This window comes from Phalangium opilio, unplaced genomic scaffold (assembly GCF_054372755.1).
Source record: "Phalangium opilio isolate 3A_F unplaced genomic scaffold, DU_Popi_V2 ptg000101l_1, whole genome shotgun sequence".
Taxonomy (NCBI): Eukaryota; Metazoa; Arthropoda; class Arachnida; order Opiliones; family Phalangiidae; genus Phalangium; species Phalangium opilio.
The window spans coordinates 5634386-5659056 of record NW_028324204.1 but is presented as its reverse complement, the minus strand read 5'-3'; the positions used below and the strand labels follow the sequence as shown (position 1 = coordinate 5659056).

The following is a 24671-nucleotide window of genomic DNA, read 5'->3' as shown; positions in this document are numbered from 1 at the left end:
AGTTTTTCTGTAAGAATTACAGATTTTCAATACAGATCAAAACTGTTGTATTCATAGTTATTTCTGTAAAAACTACAGAATATGGTTACAGTTTTAACTTGTAAAATTGACATAAAAACTTCTGTTTTGGAGAAAAACGAATAACCTATAATTTTTACAGAACCGTTCTGAAAATCGAGAAAACCGTAGTTGCTGTTATTTTTACTGATATTTTCTGGCATCACGTGCTGCCAGAAGTTTTCTGTTTTTTTCACTGAACATATTTTTCTCAGTGTAATTCTTCGATTGATCTCTCATTTATGTCACAGGTTTCAACACTCGGCCTTCCATTTTGTGATTAGTTAAATTATTCGTTTATTTCTCATAAGGAAAGCGTCCAGATTTTTCATGGCATACAGAATTACCAGTGTTCACGAATTAAATAGGCTCAAGCTTACAACTTAGCCTAGGCCAAGAATCAGAGGTAATCTTTAAATAGTTATGGTCTTAGACAAATCACCAATGAACGCCAAAAATTAGCAAAAACTCCTTAAAAGACGAACTAATCTTTACACCAGGTCCAAAAAATAGCCTTATCGTTAGATGTACTTCAAACAATATGACTAAAAAATGCAGGCTCATATGCATTTTAGGTTCGACGACCCAGTTCAGTTTGTTTTATTTTTAAGAAATAAATATGATTGTATTTTCGATAAGTATAATTTTATAGTTACATTAATTTTAACTACAATGCTCAACATCTTGCGTCAATTAACTGTTTTTATCATAGTAATACAAGTATAAATTTATTACATAATATCTCTTCCAAAAATGCCACCATGGAGAATTCCTCCTTAGAACAATTAAGGACATGACTAATTCAAAACTTGGATAGTTATAGGTGTTTATAATTATACTTAAGAGCTGATAAATTATTTTTTAATGAAAATTTTGGATTTGAATTATTTTTGAGACGGAGGCTAAAAATAGGTGTTTGCAGGAAATTTTGTTAATAATTATTTCTCACGAAACAGAATAAAAACGGTAGTGTAAAATGTCTTAAGGGATATCGTTCGTTTTTAAAAAATCCCAGCACGAACAGCTCGTGTCGACGAGCACGCCATCGAGTGGGCTATCCTTAGAGATTCTGGCAAGTATAGCCGTAGTAAGTCGAAGGGTCTCCAAGAGAAATTTTGGGCACGGTTGGGGAACCAACGTGGGGCCCATACATTTTTCCCTATTTCTGTGTGCGCGTAGCAACATCTATGAGCAAAAAAATATTAGCCTACAAGTTTTTTTTAATATGAACTCGTAAAAACTTAAATCGACCACCAAATTAGACGAGGAAACAAATTTCTATTCACGACAAAAAATTGTTTCTGTGCGAATCTTGATTTTTTTTCGTGTGTTCGAGCCTCGCCTCGAACCTTGCTTTTCCGGTTATGGAGCTTCGAGCTTTGAATCTTCAAAATCTATTTTGGAGCTTTTATCGAGTATCCAATTATTATGACGAACCTAAACGACTTTTAATTTTATTACTACCCTTAATGAAGGAAAAAACTTATTTATTCGTAAATACTACAAACAATACTTTTATTTTATTATAATAACACTTGAATCCTACCATCACTTATAGAAAGCACTTACATGCACTGACAATCGTATTGATAAAACAAATCTAACTTTCTTTTCCATACACAAAAGTGGAAGTAAAACTTAAACCAATCAAATGTTGCCTTACAAAAAGGGTATGAATCTTACCGATAAAAACATATTTTTATTAGGTAAAAAGGACCTAAGTATATATAAATGAAAAAAAATCTTCCAAATAGTATAAAATATGAAACCACTCGAGGCAATGAAAATTTCTACCGAGTATTTAATAAACTTCAAAAAAAATTAAAGCGTTAGAAATTTGCCCATGTGAAAAGTTCTTGGATAATTCTTTGTTTCTCTCGGCGCATGACGCGTTTTTGTAATTTCAATATATTCTTAGAGTACCTTTTAATCATCGCTTATTTAACCAGTTCCTTCCAGTAAGCAACATGTTTTCCAAACGCTGAGCCAAACGTTGTCGATTTGTAAAAGAGATACCGGACAATGAGTGCTCAATGTCCAAATTAACCGTATTTTCCGAACACGATCTCGATATAAATTGGGACGATCTAATGAAACGCAAAGGCCAAAAATATAACATCTGGATGTGAAACTACATTCGACGAGGCTGGCAATATCGTCAATCAAGAAAGTCGCCTGACATTTGGCAACGACGGTGATGAGGGTAAAAAAGCTCGATCATTTCTATTCTAATTACGAGTACCGAAACAACTGTTGTTCGCAAATTTCTATAATAAATTCTTCTCCGATAGGTTCGAGTCAACAACCGGAGAACACAGACTCGATTTCGGATTGCGTTTTAATGGAAAGCCCAGTTCAACAAAACGCTCCAGCGAGCCTGGACTCTGGCTCCAACTCCAATTGCGTTATATTGGAGAGCTCGACGTCTAACGCAAATAGAGGTTATAGTCCGGCAAGTCCGGACCCCTTAAGATAAAGTCCGGTAAGTCCGGATCCCTTGGGATACAGTCCAACAAGTTCGGATCCCTATGGATACAGTCCGGATTCTAGCTTTACACTAGGGCAATGTAATAAAAAAATTGGGAAAAAAATATGTATATTACCTAGTAAATTAAATAAAATTATTTTATACTTAAACTTAAATAGTTTTGGATTTTTATTCAAGCAAATAACATTTTGATAATTTAGAGCTCTTACAAAATAAAATTTTCTTACTTTAAGGGATAGTAGCATTAAACAATTTGACAACCATAGCTTTTGATAGTTTTAAATACTACATTAACGCGAAAATTAAGTCCTTTTATTTGGGAAAACAAGCCTACAATTGTCATAACTTCAAAAATATATTGAAGCGCAAAATTAAGTTATTTTAAGCTGATCCAGAAGGGGATGTTCGAATATGCCCAAAAAATATTAACTCGCTAAAACTTTCTTGATAATTTATGATGAAGCCTAACTCCATTTTGCAATAAATTTTGAATTTGTTTGGGTGGGGGACTTTTAGTGATTAAATTTTAGAGCAAAGCGCTGGTCCAATGTGTTAAGATAAGAAACATTAGGAGGGTATATAAAGTATTCGTCAAATTTCTTCAAATATATCATATCCTTTATCACGGTAAGTTACAATTTACTTTTTCTCCGTCTCAACGAATATAAATAAATACGAATAAAGTTCACGATAAATTTTTCTTAAATATCTTACGTATACATAATCGTGCAGTCGATTAAATTTTAGACTTTTTTAAAAAACAATTCGTTCATTTTTAGGGGCGATTACTCCACGTTACGCCAAAAAATGTCGAGTTAAACCAAAATAAAGTTGACTTTCCTTCCGAACTCCAGTTTTGGCTTGGCGAAGGCAGGAGACATTTGCGGGCTTTGTTTAAAAGTGCAGTTATAAATAGTGATTCAACGAATATTCGGTTACTATTCGGTATTCGGCCTATTCAGCCATTTTTTTCGTATTCGGTATTCGGCCGAATACCGAATCTCCAATCATGAAGGGAAAAAACGGCAAAATGACTCAAAAACTATTTATTTCAATAACAATTTTTACTTTAATATTTATAATCATAATATTTCCAAACAGGCGATTTTTTGTTTGCCGATGACATTTTGTAAAGCATATAGTGACATGATCTACTCGCAAATGAACCAAAAACCTAAAGACGCTATAGACGGGTCCTATAGAGTAATGTCAGTTCTACTATGCAAACGTCATACCATAGAGTAGTGTCGGTAGAGGGGGGAGTAGACTGTGTATCCCTCCCTCTAGGCGCGCTTTTGTAAGAGGGAATACTGTACGGGCCTGGTAGGGGGATGACACTTAGTTAAGAGATAGAAGGGTATGACGTACATCTAGCTCTAGCTCAATGTCATCCCCCTACCAGGCGCGTAAAGTATCCCCTCTTACAAAAGCGCGCCTAGAGCGAGGGATAAACAGTCTACTCCCCTCTCTACCGACACTATTCTATAGTGTTAAAGAGAGCGCGTTGAAAAATCGTAACTTCCCCCTTTTCATTCCCTCCTTCCCGAGTTTATCACCAACGTTGAAAGCTTCCGCGCAGGCGCGCTGTAGCAGAGGCGGTAGAGAGTGGATCTAAATCTAAACAGTTTATCCCTCTCTCTGCTTGCGCTCAAATATTGCGCAGAGCAGTAATCGCGTTACAGCTAGTGCCGAGAGGAGAGGAGAGTTTTCCCACGTGACCCTACATTTCGCGTAGCCGTCTGCCTATTCACCTCACCATTCCATACCCTTCTTCTTCCATGATGAGACCTGTCCCATTGCGGTCCGTGCGGGGGATGTACGTATTTCGCGGAACCGGTTACAGCTCATAACCGGTTTCGCGCGAGTTGCACATATCTCACGCCCGAATATTCGGTGCTTCGGCCGAGAGCATGGCCGAATATTCGGTGCTTCGGCCGAGAGCATGGCCGAATATTCGGTATTCGGTATTCGGCAAAATCAATATTCGCGGCATCACTACTTAAAACCGAGCGAACTATTCATATTCGGTGCTTCGGCCGAGAGCATGGCCGAATATTCGGTATTCGGTATTTGGCAAAATCAATATTCGCGGCATCACTAGTTATAAATCCCGCCGACTAGTCTTCGCCAAGCTAAACCCGGAGTTCAGGAGTTAAGTAAACTTGTAGGGGATCCACAGGACTCGCGCTTTGGTTTAATATATTTTCTTGCCAAAAACTTAACGGTTTTCCGACGAATTTTTTTTTAATGGCCTTAGCGAAAATGAATTTTGAAGAATTGAAAATAATGGCGAATAACTTTATCGTTCGCATACTCTTGTTTATTCCGGATATAATTCAGGAAATATCCAATAAGTTTCAAAATTTGAAGATTAGGCAACTCAATCGCTGTCGAGTGAATATTTACGGGATTTAGCGATGCAATAATTTAACTATCTTCTAATATTGCATCGGTCATCACCAATTGATGTACGAAGAAATGAAGGAAAGCCATTTCGTACGATCGGAAATTTTGAAACATGAATTAGCGGCCTTTGTAGAGTACGAGCAACGGTGCACAATAAGAAGGAAATACGCGTTTCAAGATTAAATGAACCGTTGCTACGACGCCAGGGTCGACGAAAATCAAATATTGCCTTACAAAAAGGATACGAATCTTACCGATAAAAACTTGTTTTTATTAGGTAAGAAGGACCTAAATATCTGTAAATAAAAAAATCTTCCAAATATTTTTAAATAGAAAACCACTTGAGTCAATGAAAATTTCTACCAAGTTTTTAATAAATTTCAAAACAAAATTAAAGCGTTAGAAATTAGCCTATATGAAAAGTTCCTGGATAGTTCTTTGTTTCTCTCGGCGCATGACGCGTTTTTGTAATTTCAATATTTTCTTCGACTACCCCTTAAAATATTTAATATATCCAATAAACTCGGGGTCGAGTCTTGTCGAAGATTAAGGAGATTTTAACTTCAAATTTCAACTATAAAAGCTTCGACAGTTTACTGTAGAAACTATACTTTTCATCGTCGCTTATTTAACCAGTTCTTCCAGTTCCTTCCAGTAAGCAACATGTTTTCCAAACGCTGAGCCAAACGTTGTCGATTTGTAAAAGAGATACCGGACAATGAGTGCTCAATGTCCAAATTAACCGTCTTTTCCGAACACGATCTCGATATAAATTGTGACGAACTTATGAAACGCAAAGGCCAAAAAATTAATTAAACATCTCGATGTGAAACTACATTCGACGAGGCTGGTAATATCGTCAATCACGAATGTCGCTTGACATTAGCCAACGATGGTGATGAGGGTAAAAAAGCTCGATCATTTCTATTCTAATTACGAGTACCGAAACAACTGTTCTTCGCAAATTTTGTAAAATATATTCCTCTCCGATAGGTTCGAGTAGAAACACAGACTCGGTTTCGCATAGCGTTTTAATGGAAAGCCCGGTTCAACAAAACGCAAATATCGTGAGCCTCTGATTAAGCTTTACAACTTTAATGTCTGGATGTGCTTTTTTATAATCTTCCAAAATATTTCCATAAAGGGCACATTTAATAGTTTTCGACATTGTTACACGAAAACGTTTGCCTAATCAAGCTTCGGGATTTTAAATATGTGCGAAAGAAGCGAAACCATTTCAATCGGAAGGAGGATCCGATTCATCCTCGCTAGCGCTAGTGGCGACTAAAAAGTGGCATTAGGGAGTTTAAGGTGACACTACGCGTATATGGAAGTCCTTACGCGTACGTGTAAGCTAGTTCCGCAATGAACGGGTCTGTTTATTTTAAGTGCGCTGTTTAAATTGGCTACACGTACGCATAAGCAGTAGATCGTTGCATAAAGTTTCTACAATTTAAGCGATGATGAAATATAAATTATTGTACAAATCTTTCCCAGGGTGGAAATTTCTTCAGAAAAACCATACTCTTAATGCACGGCGGTTATTTAGATTTTTTCTCTTCGGTTCATAAAATGGACATTATTAACAATCAGTTTTTTTACAAATTCTATTTTTTTTAATAATCTTTCAATAGATTATATCGTTAATTTTCTTTTTAAAATTCAATCGTATTTACGCCAAATTTCTCCTCGATTCGCTAAAAAATGCGCCGTAAAAATTTATGGCAATTTTCATTGTGAAAAAATGACCACATTCTGGTATTGTGACGAACACTATATTTTGAAGGGACAAGAATGTCACAAATACCATTTTGTTGATCAGAACCATTTTATTGAACCCTTCGTCGCGTACACAGAGCTCAGTCTACGTTTGCGTTTCGTGGAAAAGTATGGTTTGTTTACCGATCGCAGACATGAACAATGGAATGAACATATAAGTTCTCTTTGCGATGACGTTTTCTCAAATTTCGCCAAGTTCGGTCTTAGCGCGCTTGAACGTTTTAGCGTCGTCCTAGTGGATATTCTTCACCATGCCGCGTCTCGATACAAAACGCCGGAACGCGAGAAGGAAAGTGTCCGTTGTCTGGTCAGAAACTAGCTCCAAGTCTACGGCGCGTGTTACCGCGCACGTAAATAGCGCGACGTAACATTTACTCCCATCCCGTGTGTATAGGGGACCAGCGAGGTCTAGACCGGTGTTCTCGAAGACTGGGGTTGTTCGGAACTCCGTTAATGGTGCCATGACGGCTTCGGACGGGCACGCTCAAAAATATTTACATATGTTGCAGTTACTTAGGACCGAGCTCACTAAGTTACGCGATTTTATAATCCAGAATTTTTCTCGTAGCAATACCGTGGTTATGATTACGCCGGCATGCATTACTTTCTCGTGTGCGTTTTTCACGAGCAATTCCGTAAAGGGGTGATTCGGCGCGAGAAGATAGGGTTTTTGTTCCGCGGAAGAGAGTCCGCTACCCTGTAGTCGACCGCTTATGCGGAGGAGTCCGTCATCATTCAGGCGAGGGTGCAGCGTTAGGACCTTCTTCCGGAAACTGTTTTTCTTGGGTCGTGCGAATCCAATATTTCTCCGCGAGTTCAATTTCTTCGGCATTTAAGTTCTCCCATCCGCCTTTGGTTCTTGAAGCGACTGTTGTCATTGAATCGGAAAACCCGGGCTGTATGGCGATAGAGGTTTTAAAGTGAGCTGAAGGTGCGAATATTGAGCGGAGACTCTTCTTGGGGAGTCCCAATGGTCAGGGTGAGGGTACCCTTCCTTAATTCGTCCTGTACGGAGTCCAAGCTTATTTCTGCCGGTTGGTCTTGGGAACCATCGGATTCTGCTTGTAACCAGCTGTGTCCGTGCCACCAGAATTTATCGTGCGCGATTTCAGCCATCTTACATCCGCGAGTTGCAAGGTCGGCCGGATTTTCGGTTCCCTTGCATTGGCGCCAAGACATGGGATTGGAGATCGTCTGAATTACTCTTCCTCGGTTGGCGACGAAGGGTTTCCATCGGTCAGCGCTACCCTTCATCCATCCTAAGGTTATTTTGTAATCGCTTCACATGAATATTCTGTTGGGCTTGAGTTTCAGCTGGTGATTGAGATGGTCGACGAGTTTAGCGGCTAATAGGGCTCCCATTAGTTCGAGTCGCGGAAGTGTGAGCTTCTTCAGCGGGGCTACCCGTGATTTTGCCCTAATGAGTGTACACGAGAGATTTCCGCCTTCGTTCCGGTAACGAAAGTAGGTTACGGCGGCGTAGGCTTTAGGACTTGCGTCGGAGAAACAGTGCAGTTCGAATTCTTCGCCGTCGACCATATCGGCTCCCTGATAGTATGCGGGGTACGGAAATTTTGGTTAAATCTCGTAATTGGCAGCACCAGGCTTCGAATATTTCAGAAAGTTCCTCAGGTAGTGACTCTTCCCAGGATTGACCGTTTTTCCAAAGTTTTGCCCGATTCTTTTTAGAGATGGGCCGATACCGATGCCATATCGGTATCGGTACCGATATTTGGCTTTAACCGATATATCGGTATCGGTTATAAATGAACCGATATTTCTACCCGATATTTTTTAAAGAAAATAAATACTTATGTTGAGAGTAGATGGCGCCATAAGACCTAAACTCTGAGACAGCACAGTTTTTCATCTATTTTTGGATAACTTTACTAGTGTCCAAAATGGGTTTGTCGTATATGATAAGTCAGTTTTATAGTTTCAAGTACCGAAATTGGATCGAGAACCATCTATAGAGATGGGCCGATACCGATGCCATATCGGTATCGGTTTGATATCGGTTTAATCGAAGGATCGGGTAAAATATCGGTATCGGTACGTATCGGTTTCCGAAGTATCGGATCATATCGGTATCGGTTTAAACTGGTATCGGCCCATCTCTAATTCTTTTTCTTCGTTCAAGTCTTAAACGCCGAACGATTCTAGCTCCCAGAATCCTCGTAGATTTTTCGGGAAACTTTCTTGCTCTATATTCGAGTTTACGTTGATTAGCATGATGGAGACGGTGTTTATTCCGAAATCGCGTGATCCGACGGTCTGTGGGCCTTGGAGCGTCCACCCAAAAATCGTTTCCATTGCAGTTAGTGTCGGTCCGAAACGTTCGCTTTTTCTGCTCGCGATAGCCCAAAGGTAGTCGGCTCCGATTAGTACGTCGACCGCGTGGGGATCGCGATTGCCTTCTTCTACCGTTGTTGCGTCGGCCATCGGGAGGTTTCGTCTTTGGAAATCGCGGGAGAGTTCCGAGCCCGGTACGGCGAATACCGAGCCGCATATTTCGGGTGTTTCGTAGGCGTTTATGGTTATCCTTTTCTCGGGGTTATAGCGACTCCTGAGCTCCACCTGTACCTTCCGTCTTATTTTCCATTCGGGTTTTGTACTTCCGAAGCTGATGGTTTCGAGGTTTTCTTCCAGTAGGACTGGCAACGCGAGCTTTCGGGATATTCTCTCTTTAATAAACGTCACGTGGCTCGCGGTGTCGAGGAGGCATCGGACCGTCTCGGTATTTTGTCCGGCGGGACTATTAGCTACGGCCATGACGGTTTGGAGGAATACGGCTCCCGTTGATTTCTTCTAAACTCCGGCGGTCATTTGAGCGGTGCCCGTTGAAGTGGCGGGCTCTATGTGTTCAGGAGTGCTTTCTTTGGGACGGTCACAAATACTAGGGTGGTGCCGTTTATGGCAAAACTTGCAAATTCGGTATCTTGAATTACAATTCCGGGCATGATGTTCCCGAAGGCAAATGAAACAGCGTTTCTTTTGCGTGAGTATGGCCTTCTTTTCGGCTACGGTTAGCTGGTTGCACTGGGTAGTCGAATGTTCGTTTTTATCGTAGTATAGACAGGCTCGGATATCGTAATTTACGGCGAGTGCGGCGGCTCGCTGGGTGGTCTCGATCTCCGGTTATCGTAGCGAAAATCTCGAGGCTACAGTGGTCGTTCGGGATACCGTCGGTCGGATTCAGTGCGGCTGGGGTCTGAATCGGTAGAGCGGGCGAGGACCGATGAGCGTTCGCGGCTTGTGATTTCTTTTTGAAGAAAGTTCATTAGGTCGGCAATGTTCAATTGAACGTGTTCGCGACTGAACGCGAGCGTGATGTTTTCGGGGAGACGTTGCGTGATTATCGGGCAGAGAAAAAGTCCAAAGTTACGGTCGATAACTTGGAGGTCTTCCAGACTTCGAATTTCGGTCATACAAGCATCGTGCAACCGTCTTAAGCCTACCACGTCATTTGTTTTTCGGACGGCAGGAAGGCTTAATAGGTTATGCATGTGTTCGTTGATTATGTACTCTCTACATCCAAATCCATTTTGTAGTTCTACGATAGCGGCATCGTAATTGGCGTCGGATAGTGATAATCCATCAATAGCTAAAGACTGGCCCTTCCAAGAGGGATACCAGATAGCTTTGTTTCTCCGTTTTGTTCAGGTTTGGGTTGTTGAGAATGCTGGTTGCGAAGCTCGCCCATATGTTTTGCCATGAGCTAATGTCTCCCGAAAACCGATGGATTTTTAACTTTGGTAATCGGACGGCCGAAATGTTTCCGTTTGGCGGAGGTAACGAGCTGGTGCTCGGCGCGGGCGGTACGTTGGGAAGCGGGGCTGAGCTTCCGATTCCGATAGACGGTTGAGTCCCGGGCGGGTTCGCGTTACCTTGCGGGGTATTGGTAACGGTCGGAGTGCCGCTCCTGGACGAGCTGGCCGCTGCTAGGCCGACAGCGGCTGCTAGAGCTCGCGGCTTGTTAGTGGAGATCCTGCCATCTTAAGATAATCGAATTATTCATATATTTTTTTCCACTGTTATTCGACAAATTAAGAAACGTGAGGCCTAAAAATTAACATATTTACGACTCGCTTCACATCACTTTAATTATTCAGTTTCTCCAGGCAATGCTTATAATAAAAACATCGGCTATTATATTTCAGTTATTTACTCATATTCTGAACACAAAGTGACTACAAAGAGTAATAAGTATGTCCTTGTATTACACCGAGCTTTTCTGTAAAATTCTAAAGAAAAGCGTAATGATCTTCCATAAAACTATTGTAATGTAATATTATTATAATAATGTAATATTTTTTAAAGCATTGGATTTTTACAAATTATGTTATATAAATTTTTAAAATTTAACTTTAGCTTTAATTTGATAGTTTAAGCTTTTTTATTGGAAAATGGAGCACGCAATTTAGTTTTTAAAACTGAAATGGATTTAATGTATATAAAATTCAGTATAAATTTCGCTAAGACAAAAAAATTCATTATGTACAATAAATTAATTAGCATCGCATACGTTAAATTAGAATTAGCCCATATATGTAAAATTAGAATTTAACTCATATCAAAAAAATCTTTTCCTAACGGTTTTGAACCGTTTTATTAAAAACCGATTGGCCAATATCGTTAATTAGCAGATATCAATACCAACTTTTTTTAAACTCGATAAAATCGAAATATCAATGTCGACCAAATTATCTACTGAAAAATATATCAACTAATATTTTAATTTAAATGTACATCGTTTGAATCGTGACGGAATTTTAGGAATGGCCACCGGTAACCCTCATTTTAAACCCAAGTCGGTGGTGCAAAATATTGCTCCATGGTGGCAGATTGGCTTCGATACAATTATCCGTCAATTTAAACTAAGATTTCAGGGTTGTCGCGATAGTTTATTTTTAGAGTACCTTGATCGCCGCCTACATCTTAACCATAACGATGATACTAGAATAGAATGTAGTATAAAACGTTTTGATTTGAAACACGTCCAGGTTCAAAATTTCGAAGTTTTGAACGTGTATCTTTTCCGAATGTTTAGGTATTAAGCACTTTGAGTTGCCAAATCTTTAGGTTTACGCCTAAAAAGTGCCCTATACAAAATATGGAGGAGGGAAAAAGAGGGCGTAATCGACTGGGCTATGCTAAGGGGTATTTGGAAAGAAGTGTCGAGGGGCGGGAAACCGGGAAAATTAAATCTTTCATCAGTTAGGAATCCTGAGAGTCCAGGATCCACACTTGGCTAGGAAATAAAACCGGTTTACTGGTCAAAAACCAGTTTATTATAGTTTGAACCAGTTTTTTATTCGAAAGTTGAACGTGGCTGGTACAAATGACTAGTTTATCAATTCATACTTTTACTTAAAATTGATATGAGGACCACTTTTTATTCATTTCATTTTAACAGCAGGAGTCCCTTTGTGCATTTTTGTATACACTCCTAGTCTGAGAGGGTTGAGAGAGATTTTTTTTAGAACAGGGACCGGCCACGGCAGGTACGCCAAGGTCTAGCAGCCTTCTAGGAGTTTAGAAAAAAACCTAAAAATAACAATAGTAAGTAGCTTATGCTGAAAGCAATAAATGTTTCTATTTTTAACATTAATACTCGAATTTTGTCTTTATTAACCCGAATCTTCGAACCAGTAGAAAAATAAATAGGGAATGAGTCACTCGTCCAGAGGACGAGTTTGGAAATTGTTGAAAATAGACGAATAATAGACTTAGACATAACCTTATCTAGTGGTATGTTGGAAATAGATGAATAATAGACTTGTAAATAATCTTATCTAATGTAATATGCTTAGCCCCCATGTGATGTTAGAATCGTCTGCTGTTAGATAAGACTGTGTAAGAAAACTAATTTATTAATTTTAATCTTGAATGTAACTCCGCCGAGGATAGTTATCTTGTGAAAACCTCTTTAAATTAATCAGTTCGTGTTATATTTATAATTATTAATTAGACTAATAAAGTTACAACAGTTAAATATATCTACAAGGTAAAATGGCGGAAGGTCAAGACCCTAATAGGATTCCAGTACATGGGTATGGGTTTGCTAAACTAAACAACGAGAACTATACGCAATGGAAGTTAGATATTCGATTGGAGCTATTAGATCAAGGGTTATGGAAGATAGTAGATGAGACTGAGCAAGCACCGGCCTCAACAGCACCACCAAAAACAATCGAGAGATACACCGATAGGACGCAAAGAGCCCTCTCGCGGTTAACATTAGCGTTGGATTATGAACATAAAAACATAATTGCCAACTGTAAAACAGCTCCGGAAGCGTGGAAAGTGTTAGCAGATTTGCATGAGCCCAAGTCAAGAGCCCGTATATCAGCACTAAGGGGCGAATTTGTGAATCTCCGATTTACTCCACCGGAGTCCATGGCTGGATATCTTGCAAGAGTGGTTGCCGTAGCAAACAAGTTGGAATTGGCAGGAAGGAAACTAGTGGATGATGAGATTGCGTATCAAATGATACACCAATTACCGAGCCAATTCGACAACGTCTTATTCCGTGCAAATGAGTTAGATGATACCGAGTTCACGACTACTAGAGTCAGGAAATTACTCATCGGTGAATACGAACGCCAAAGGCAGAACGCACTTGAGGCAGTGGGATCTGATGTGGGATTGTCATCTGCCTTATACCCCAGAGACATAAGAAATAAGTATTTAGCACGGAAACCAGAGAAAGTAATTGAATGCTACCGGTGCCGAAAGGAAGGTCATTTTGCCCGGGACTGTAAAGAAACACCAAAGAAGAATATACAAAAACCCCATCCATCAAAGAAGAATAACAAACCTCGAGTATTCTTTGCATCCGCGATAATGTCGACATCAGAGTCAGACAGCTGGATTCTAGATAGTGGTGCAACACATCATTTCTGTAAGACGAGAGAGTGGATAACAAACTATAGAGAGATCAACAAAACCGTTGATACAGCAGAGTGTGCTTGCCCTGCGGTTGGAATGGGTGATGTTACACTAATGGTTCGGAACAAACATGGAGTGACTCCTATTATTTTACGCGAGGCCTATTATATGCCAAATTATAAGCGTAACCTCTTGTCGTACACAAGAATAGACAAGCAGGGATACAAGATTATTACGGAAAATGGTGTGACTGAAGTTATTGATACCAAGAGCACAGAAGTAATAATGACAGCGACTTTGCAACATAATAACCTGTATCTTGTCGATGGTTACGTAAAAACGGCTGACAAGCAACTTGATATGACGGGAAGTTATGCCAGTATCGTAGATGTTGGACTCTGGAATCAACGTTTGGCACATCCCAGTATAGAACGAATGAAGAAGCTACAAAATCATGAAATGGTCATCGGTCTACCGGGATTAAAAGGGAACTTCAACGTCTGCGCGTCCTGTCACATGGGAAAGTCAACGAAAACACCATCAAGACCAATGAAGACAATAACCACTACAAGACCCCTACAATTGGTACACAGTGACCTTTGGGGACCATCACCCGTGACGTCACCGGGTGGCGCCAAATATTTCGTTAGCTTTATAGATGACTACTCAAGAAAAGCTCGTGTATATTTTCTTGCTTCGAAGACGGAGGTCTTCCAGATGTATAGAAGTTATAAGAACTGGGCAGAACGACAGACTGGACAAAAGCTACAGCGCTTCAGGACCGATAATGGCCTCGAGTACTGCTCTAAGCAGTTTCAAGAGAGTTGTAGACAAGACGGGGTACAGATTGAAAGAACGAACACATACACGCCTCAGATGAATGGAGTGGCGGAACGGTTTAATCGGACAGCATTAGACGGTGTCCGTACTCTTCTTGAAGATTCGGGATTACCACAGATGATGTGGGTTGAAGCACTGCGAACATTCATCTACTTGAATAATCGTCTCCCACATGCCAAGATACCAGACACGGTACCAGAGGCCCGCTGGAGTGGAAGAAAGTCTTCCGTTAACCATCTTCGTCGTTTTGGCTGCTTAGCATTTGTACATCTACACAAACCAAAGCGAAATAAACTTGAAAATCGGGCCAAGCCGGGAATTATGATTGGATACGCCACTGCCACAAAAGGATATCGAATATGGTTTCCTACTGAGAACCTAATAGAAGAATCCAAACATGTGACCTTTGATGAGAGCAAGCAAGGCTGGCAGGCGATAAAAGGATCGCACAAGAGCTCTACCGATATGGTGAACTTTTATAATGATAGCTGGCCACAAAGCGATTCCTCAGATGATGAAGAACGCTCGGACACGGAACCTGCAACCGACGATGTGGTAAAGGGAACGGAAGAGAATGAAGAAGTCATTGTAAAAGAGACCAGAGAGAAGAAAAAACAAGGTGACGAAACAGCACCGAGATGGCGAAGGGTTGTCAGGCCCAGAGACGCGGGGAAGGCAAAAGGGCGTATCGACGTATATTATTATGATAGAGATACAAACAAACGCATTAGAAGCATAAACGAAATGAAAGTCTATTTGGAGGCAAATGGGGAAAATTTGATCCATCGGAATTTAATTTCGTGGACAAAGAAAATATGGAAACGCATGTCGCGGAAGCCCCCCTGACGTTTGATGAAGCGATCGCATCCGCAGAAAGCACCGAATGGCCCGATGCCATGGAGGACGAATTAGCCACATTCAGAGAACGACAGGTCTACAAAGTTGTACCAAGACCAGAAAAGAAAAAGGTCCTAGGAACTCGATGGATTTATACCATAAAAAGGAAAGCGACAGGGGAAATAGCAAAATTCAAAGCGAGATTTGTCGCCCAGGGTTTTTCACAAACTGAAGGAATAGACTAAAATCTGACCTATGCCCCCGTTGTAAACTTCACCTTAATACGTTTATGCGTGTTTCTCTTTATTGTTTGCCTCGGCTGGAGCCATTGTCAACTCGACGTAAAATGCGCCTATCTGTATGGCACTATCGAGGAAGAAATACAGGGTGTTTCTGAAAAGTCCATCACAAATTAAGGGGCGTGTTTATGGGACCAAACTGAGCGGAAAGTACCAAAGAACATGGGGTCTACAACATTTAGTTTCGGAGATATGGCCCCCCAAACATTTGCCCCAAAAACGAGAAAATATCCCAAAATGTGGAGTAAGGGTTATTGCCATTACCCAACTTGTTTCGAAGTCATAGACAATTTCAATAGCCTTGAATTTGAGAAACACTACTGTAACTTTAGATAGCAGAAGGGTATAAATGGGTAGAAGTACGCGTACGGCGGTAATGTAAAGCTAATGCCAAGTGTCATAGTGTTTTAAGATTTCTCAGCACCCAGTAAAATGGTGGACCTCAACCTAGAGGGCAAGAAGTCCCAGAGGCCGTAGAAGACGAAGTCCTTACTATTTTCGAGGACGAACCAGAAGCAAGTACCCGCCAGGTGAGTAAGCGATTAGGCGTTGGTCACGTGCTCGTGTGGAAAATCCTCAAAAGTCACCAGTTTCATTCTTACCATTTTCAAAAGGTTCAAGGTTTGAATTCCGCGGACTACCCACGACGCATTGATAAACGCCATTGATTTCCCGCGTAGTCTGTTAGTCACAGACGAAGCTAATTTTTCGCAAGATGGTATTATTAACCTGCATAATAAGCATCAATGGTCCCAAAGAAACCCTCACGCAACGCTCGTTAAATCTCACCAAGTACAATTTAGTTTAAACGTGTGGTGCGGTATTGTAGGTGACAATTTAATTGGATCTTATTTTCTACAGCCCAGGTTAAACGGTGAGGCGTACCTACAATTCTTACAAGACGTTTTACCGGAATTACTTGACGACGTGCCCTTAGGTTTGGTGCGCAGAATGTAGTTCATGCATGACGGTGCACCACCACATTTCAGTCTCGCTGTCCGAGCTCACCTTAACGCGACGTTCTCTTTTCGGTGGATAGGTCGAGGTGGACCCGTGAAATGGCCTGCTCGATCACCCGACCTTAACCCGTGCGATTTCTACCTTTGGGGCCACTTGAAGGACATAGTTTATCAGAGTGAAGTACCTGATGTGGAAGAGCTTCGTCGACGAATCGTTAATGCCTGTCAAACTATTCGCGATACTCCAGGCATTTTGCAACGTGTTAGGGAATCGTTTGTAAGGCGTGTTCAAGTTTGCCTTAACGCGGGTGGTGAACACTTTGAACAATTCTTGTAGTAGTTATTTGTTACAGATTAAGAATGAAGAACTAATAAAAAATACATTTACATTGGGATCGTATCATGGCGTTTTCTCTGTGACACATCAAACACTAACGTAATGAACAAACTCAACCTTCAATCGCAACCATTTTACTGGGTGCTGAGAAATGTTAAAACACTATGACACTTGGTATTAGTTTAACATTACCGCCGTACGCGTACTTCTACCCATTTATACCCTTTTGCTATCTAAAGTTACATTAGTGTTTCTCAAATTCAAGGCTATTGAAATTCTCTATGACTTCGAAACAAGTTGGGTAATGGCAATAACCCTTACTCCACATTTTGGGATATTTTTTCGTTTTTGGGGCAAATGTTTGGGGGGCCATATCTCCGAAAATAAATGTTGTAGACCCCATGTTCTTTGATACGTTTCACTCAGTTTGGTCCAATAATCACGCTCCTTAATTTGTGATGGACCTTTCAAAAACACCCTGTATATGTCAAGCAACCCCGCGGCTTCTCTCAACCCGGAAAAGAAGATCATGTCTGGTTACTACAGAAAGCGCTGTATGGCTTAAAACAAAGTGGCCGTCAATGGTACTCGGAATTGGACTCGACGTTAAAGAAGCTCGGATACACTCGGCTATATGGATGTAACTGTATATATATACATTCGAAAGGAAAGTTATAATGATCGTATATGTGGATGACATCATACTAATCACAAAATCAACCGAGGTTAAGATGACTGTCTTAGCGCAACTACAAGATGTTTTTGATATCACTAATCTTGGAGACTTACGATATTTTCTGGGCGTTGAATTTGAATTTCCGAGACCAGGGGAAGCGATTATCCACCAACGAAGATATATAGAACGTATCAAGAAAGAGTTCAACATTACACCACACGCGAAAAAGATGGAGACACCTTTACCAGTAGGAATCCGCTTAACAAGACATGATGGCGAAGCGGAAGGAGGAGCGGAGTGTCCATATAGGAAACTCATAGGAATTCTCTTATATATATCGCAACGGACTAGACCGGATATAACGTTTGTCGTGTCAAGTCTGGCACGTTTTTCCTCGTCACCTACTAGTAAACATTGGGACTATTTACAATCGGTTTTGCGATACGTCATAGACACTAGCATATATAGCATTAATTATCATAGAACGAGTGAGATCCAACTTGTTGCCTACGCTGACGCGTCATGGGCATCAGATTTAGATGATCGCAAATCGACTAGCGGATTTCTTTTAACCATTGGAAATAATCCCGTGATGTGGCAATCCGTCAAGCAGTCATGCATAGCGTTGTCAACGATGGAATCAGAATATATCGCTTTGGCAGACACCGCAAAGGAAGTATCCTGGATTGCACCGATCATTCAAGAACTCTTTCTGGACATTCATATGGAGAGCCTAAATATTGTTACACCGGAAGTCAAGTGCGACAATCAAGCAGCTATGTATTTTTCCCGGAGTGACATTGAAAACAATCGTACGAAACACATAGATATAAAATACCATTTTGTTCGAGATTGTTTAACTAATGGACTATTTAATATTACTTATGTAAGAACGGACGATAATATTGCAGACCTATTTACCAAAATATTACCTAAGAGAAAATTTCTAGAATTTTGTATCTAAATGAAGTTAACTGGATAAGGATTGTCTAAGTCAAAGGGGGAATGTCGAAAATAGACGAATAATAGACTTAGACATAACTTTATCTAGTGGTATGTTGGAAATAGACGAATAATAGACTTGTAAATAATCTTATCTAATGTAATATGCTTAGCCCCCATGTGATGTTAGAATCGTCTGCTGTTAGATTAGACTGTGTAAGAAAACTAATTTATTAATTTTAATCTTGAATGTAACTCCGCCGAGGATAGTTATCTTGTGAAAACCTCTTTAAATTAATCAGTTCGTGTTATATTTATAATTATTAATTAGAGAAATAAAGTTACAACAGTTAAATATATCTACAAGGACCACAATTATTAAAAGAAATTAACGTAATTTCCAAGATTGGTACCCACCCCAGTACCCGCCAGAACTTATATCAGGGATTCATCAGTTTGAACTCCAGTCGAGTATTTTTTTAGTTATATTTAAAAGGTAATTTCGTTCGGGTTATTTAAAGGAATTGGAGGGTAAGTCCAAGAAATTAACTCAGTATGTAAGTTTTGCGTGTGATTAAGACTTCGTCAAGCTATGCGTGTGCAAACCCGTATCATCAATGACGTCAGTCAAGTATACGACAAGGATACAATTCTAATAAGCGAGAATGGCCATCCTTGTTGTGCAAGAGACAGCCTGGCAGGCTGATCATTTTAGCTGAGCAGACCCTGTACACCACCTATCCAACTTCTAAGTCTCCTCATATCACCCTGACAATGGTTTTACTCATTTGAGATTTCTTTTGGCTTCAAACAGTGTACTCCCGATTTTATAAAAAGTGCTTGCAAAAGAAGTAGAAGTAAAAAACCAAATTATGCATATCCCACCGAAATACAGCACACAGCGAATAGGATGTCACCAATCTTTAATTATTCATTTTTCCCAGGCGATTCTTACCATTAGTACATAGGCAATCTAATCATATTCTGACCACTTGTAAGCCTCAAAGTGACTACAAAGAGTAATAAGTATTTCTTTGTATTACACCGAGCCTTAGGCCCAAACATATTAAGTTCATTTTTGTGAAAATAAAAGCTTAGTGATCTTCCATATAACTATGGTTCAACACATCATTGACAGACAATTCAAGGCGCAATATATTTTCATCCAAGCTAAGGCCGTTCAATCAGCCCCCCCCAAACTCGATTGAAATACCAAGCACAACGGAAGCCCTCGACAGGTCCACACTTCCCACTAAATTAATAATGACTTATGAATTCTGATCATTGTCTTTAATAATTTTCATGAAAAAGCTACTCAAAATATTCCTTAGTTGCAATATCCTTCAAACACTACGCCATTAATAAAAACTCACCAGGAAAATTCTATGAATCATTATTCTTTTATGGAAAATATTTTATCACCCACTGCTTAGTTTGATATTAATTGAAATATTTAATTTTTTCCCATTAGGAAAGCGCTCACATTTTTTCATGGCGTCCAAAATTATCCGTGTTTACGAATTAATTAGGCTCATATTTCCAGCTAAGCCTAGGCCAAGATGCAGAGGTAATTTCAAATAGTAATCATTTACTGCTTTTTACATAAATATAACATAACTAACAAGGATTTCTACTCGGAAAGCGCATTAAGGCCTCTCAGAGAGGTCCGCACCTCTTCCCAAGTTCCATCCTATGAATTTTTATACTAAGTTTTCATGAAATGCATCCTTCCCATTTCAGAGTATCTCTCCAAAATGGGAAAATGGCGTCGCATTATCGAGTGAGCAACGAAGGAGTGACGTCAATCACGTGAGTAGTAATCTTAACTCTCTCGTTATCAGTTTGGGAAGTACACATAGCGTTCCTTGCTTGTTTTTCAAATGTTTTTTTGCCTATCCAAATACCGATAAGATAACTTTCACCTTGTTAAAAAAAAACCACAGAAAATTCAGCCGCCGTATTCTGCAGGCTTAGCCTTCCGCGCTCACTTGGATTCTCGTCGCTCATTGGTCCGTAAAGGAACTGGATTCTGGCTTCTTATTGGCGGCTTAGGTTTCGACTTTCAAGACGAAATTGAATGGCGGATGTCCACCAAATTTGAAATACGGTTTTTCGACGGGTAGATCGTTCAGCGTCATAAACCGGTTAACTCACCGGTGCTTTTGCTTTAGTTTCTGACGCTGAACGTAGCAGACTACACTTCATCATTGTTAATGGTGACTTGGGGAGTAGTACGGTTAATATTTGCGAAGTAAGGATGCCTATTTGAAGGAGGGCGATTTACTTATCGTCGCATTGGACGGGTATGTTTTTATTTAATTTATTGCAAATTATTTGTACCAATATTGTTAACTAAAAGTAAACGTAAATTTCTAGTGTAAAGCGTTTCAGCTCGTGATCGAAAATTACTTCAACCAAGGCTTAGGTGTAATGCAAGATTTATGTGACTTAAATTATCGTTCTGCGTTGTTAGTAGATAACATGAGCATCGAATGAGCCAACTGTCCACAATTAAAGCCATTCAATTCTCATAATAATAATATAATTAATATAATATATAATATTAATTATAATATATAATAACATCCTACTGCTATGCTGAAGTGGGTTCACTCAAGGGTAATGAGACAAAAATGTCATTCAGTATAAACTTTCAAAAGTGTCACAGCCCTATAGGGTACCATTGACTTTACGTGTGATATAATCAAAGAAAGTAATTATGATAGATGGGTTTAAAAGTAAATGTTGCAGTACGTTCAACTGGTAAATATGGTTACTGAAGTGTCTAACAATATAAATTTGAATGAGTTTTTGTTGTGCTAAAGATTTGGGATAAAACAGTGGTTTAATAGACAGTGTCACACGAATGGGCTACTACAGTCAATATTGATGACGTCCACGGTTTAATCTATAATACAAACTTGAAATTGTTATAAATAACATCAAATACCATGTATTTACCACTTTATTTCGAAAATATTACAAAAATTTAATAAATTTGTAAGGCTACACAAAATTTTGATCTTATTATACAGGATTTGGACATATGGAGGAATCATACCATTTACACCAGGAGAACAGAAACCCGTCTCTGCTACTTAATGTCACCTCAAATGAAGTAACATTAGCCTGCTTGTGTAAAAGATAAGAGACAATGTTTGAAGGTACATTTGGATGTAAAATGTTAAAAATAAGCAATTATATGACAACGGCAAAAATTTGCTCTCTTGTCATGAGAGTAGCGACAACGTTTCTTCATAAACTGGTCAAAATAAAGCTATATGTTCTGAAATATCGTTCTGTATAAATTTATTATAATTTTAAATTAGATTTTTGGTAGAAAGTATGAATAAAACTGATTGAAGCCGACATATTACAAGAAACTTCCTGTTTCGACTTTTTCGTTTGCCTAATTGACCATTTAGGCAGATCTTAGATTTAAATGATAGTAGAGTGTAAGTTTGCCTAATATAGAAGTGTATCGTCTTTATATGTGAAACTGGAGAAGCTACAACGTCAGTTAAATCGTTAGTTGAAAAGCCAAAATAAGTTTATCGCAATCAATAAGGTAAGTTTCATTCAAGGTTATACCATAGAGTGTGCGACACTATCGAAACAGGGTGAAGTCTTAATGGTGTCCTTTCGTTCGAGCATTTATATGTCGAATGCCATTCATGTAATTGGTAATCTTCAAGATATGTATGACTTATTATTGGTACAAGTACTTGTATTGATATTCGATCGAGGTACTCGATACCAACAATAAGTACTCATTCAGGACTAACAGAAATTAGAAATGCCGATTAAACCCGGGAATTATAACCGAAAATCTATTGTTTTAGGCTTCTTCAACCTACAGCAGCGTTTTTACGCTAGTTTTTCTCAGCTTATTACTTGGTGACATGATACATTCTACCCGTGAACTGGAATGGTATTTCAGAACAGTTACGTCTTCAATTTCTGTGCATTGGAATCTTTCTTTCATAAAGACAAATAGGCTCTCCAAAGCCTAACCAGTGTATTGCGCACAATATATCTTAGATAGTCTTGCATGGTTCAGCTACACACGCCCCATTCAATGATAAAACACCTCTGCTACAAGGTTTTGGACGACCAGAATTAACCCCTGTTACAATGCTATATTTTAGTAAAGATTGTGAAGTTATATTATTAAAATGTAAAATTATACTTCGTCTACCATAAAGTACACTATCGTTACACAATAAATACTTGAATAAACTTCCATTCCAGAGTCATGTTACCGAGATACAGTACACTGACACTAAACATGTGGGAATTGGGGAAAATAGTCTGCAATTTGAAGGTTCACAAAATAGATGGCGTAAAGAACCTAAACATAGAGGTTAAAGGTTATTGCACTAACCTTTGACGATAACCGACACAAAATGCTGACATTACACCGTACGTTCCGTGTCAATTGAAAAGCGAACTGAACTGAACCACTATCTTTCTTTGCTTGCGTGAACATCCAATCTCAGCCCAGAATCCAATTTCGGCTCGAAACCTAAGCCGCCAATCAAAAGCCAGAATCCAGTTCTCTATGGACCAATGAGCGAAGAGAATTCAAGTGGGCGCGGAAGGCTAAGCCTGCAGAATACGGCGGCAGAGCTATGCCCAGAAGCGTTTGAAAAAGAAAGCATTTTGAAAGTCACCCAACTCTTTACCCGCGTCAAATATGAAATTTTTAAGGAGGCCTTAGTATGAGAAATTCTGAAGAGAAAAAACTTTTCCATTAGAGATAGATGATATGTTTGTTCAATATCGTGTTATAAGTAAATATTTACTTAATCGTCTCCCGATGAAAATCACTAATGTACCCAAAACAAACTAATAAAAACTCTCTAAATGACGAATAAGTAAAACATCTTTATACCAGGTCCAACTAATAGACTTATCGTTAGATGTACTTCAAACGATTTGACTAAAAAATTTAGGATCAAAGCATTTAAGGTTCGACGTCTCTGGTTCAAACGACCCAATTAGGAGTATCACGTTTAATCAAAGTTTAATTCCTAGAAACCGGAGAAAGTTTATTTTATTTTTAAGAATTAGATTTGTTTGTAGTTCAAATAAATGGAATTTTATAGCTTAAATGATATTAACTACAATGATCAACATCTCGCGTCAATTAACTGTTTTTATTGTATTAATACAAGTATAATTTAATTACAAAATATCTCTTCCCAAAAGGCCACCAAGGAGAAAGTTTTCTTGCAACAATTAAGGACATAAATAATTCAAAATTATGATAGTTATAGGTGTTTATTATTATTTATTTAGGCCAAGAATTGACAAGGTTGTTTTCAATGGAAATGACTACATTATTTCTGAAGAGTCGACAGCTGCTCTTTGCACCAGATTGTCTCGTTGAATATATCTATAAACTCAAGAGCTGGTAAGATTATTTTCAGTGGAAAATTTCCGATTGGAATTACTTTTAGAGACGGGGGCTGAAAATATAGAAGTTTTAAGGAATGAAGGAAATTTTGTGAATAAATACAATAAAAATTCTTTTATATTTACAATTTTAGTTTAGAGCCTATTATAGTATTTAATTATTAACTAGACTGTGCTCTTGATGTGTTCTCGGAGAGATTAAATGATTGAAGTTTCACTTCACTTACAATTAACTTAATAATTGATTATAAATTCTAGAAGTTCAACTTCGCGTTTCATTAGATTTGAAATTTGAAAGGGAACTGACCATTTCATGTCTGCTGGATTAGCGAAACTAGAGTGCCCCAATTTTACCACTAACATCTATTTTATGCCAGTATAGTGTGCTAAAGAGTATAGTTTTTTATTTTCACGTTAGTTGATGCGTATAATGGCCGGATTCAGCTACCAAAGAAATCTCCACCTACCTCTCCTATGCTCCTTCATTGGTCAATCCAATTCAAGCTTAAGGCTTTTCATTGGCGATGGCAGTTATGAGCAGATTTAAAAGATAATCTGGTTCAGTTCAGTTTATTTTTCATGAACAATGAACTGTGGGTCAGTGCAATAACCTTTACCCTAAATGTTTAAGTGCTTTACGTCATCTAGTTTATGAACAATAACTTAACCATATATATTTCCCACGGGCTTGGCGAATTTTTGTACTGTGCTTTATCACACTGACATGAGATTGGAAACCTTT

At 39.0% G+C, this 24671-nt stretch overlaps 2 long non-coding RNA genes across 2 annotated transcripts; both read left to right on the top strand.

Annotated features, from left to right (window-relative positions):
- Positions 1–15687: 15687 nt before the first annotated feature.
- Positions 15688–16954, top strand: LOC149631037 (uncharacterized). The gene is made up of 2 exons (XR_016374041.1): positions 15688–16127; positions 16212–16954. It is a non-coding gene; the product is annotated as an uncharacterized LOC149631037 (long non-coding RNA).
- Positions 16955–20471: 3517 nt separating this feature from the next.
- LOC149631036 (uncharacterized) lies at positions 20472–21803 on the top strand. Its single transcript, XR_016374100.1, has 4 exons — positions 20472–20814; positions 20888–21274; positions 21337–21464; positions 21547–21803. It is a non-coding gene; the product is annotated as an uncharacterized LOC149631036 (long non-coding RNA).
- The last annotated feature ends 2868 nt before the right edge of the window (positions 21804–24671 follow it).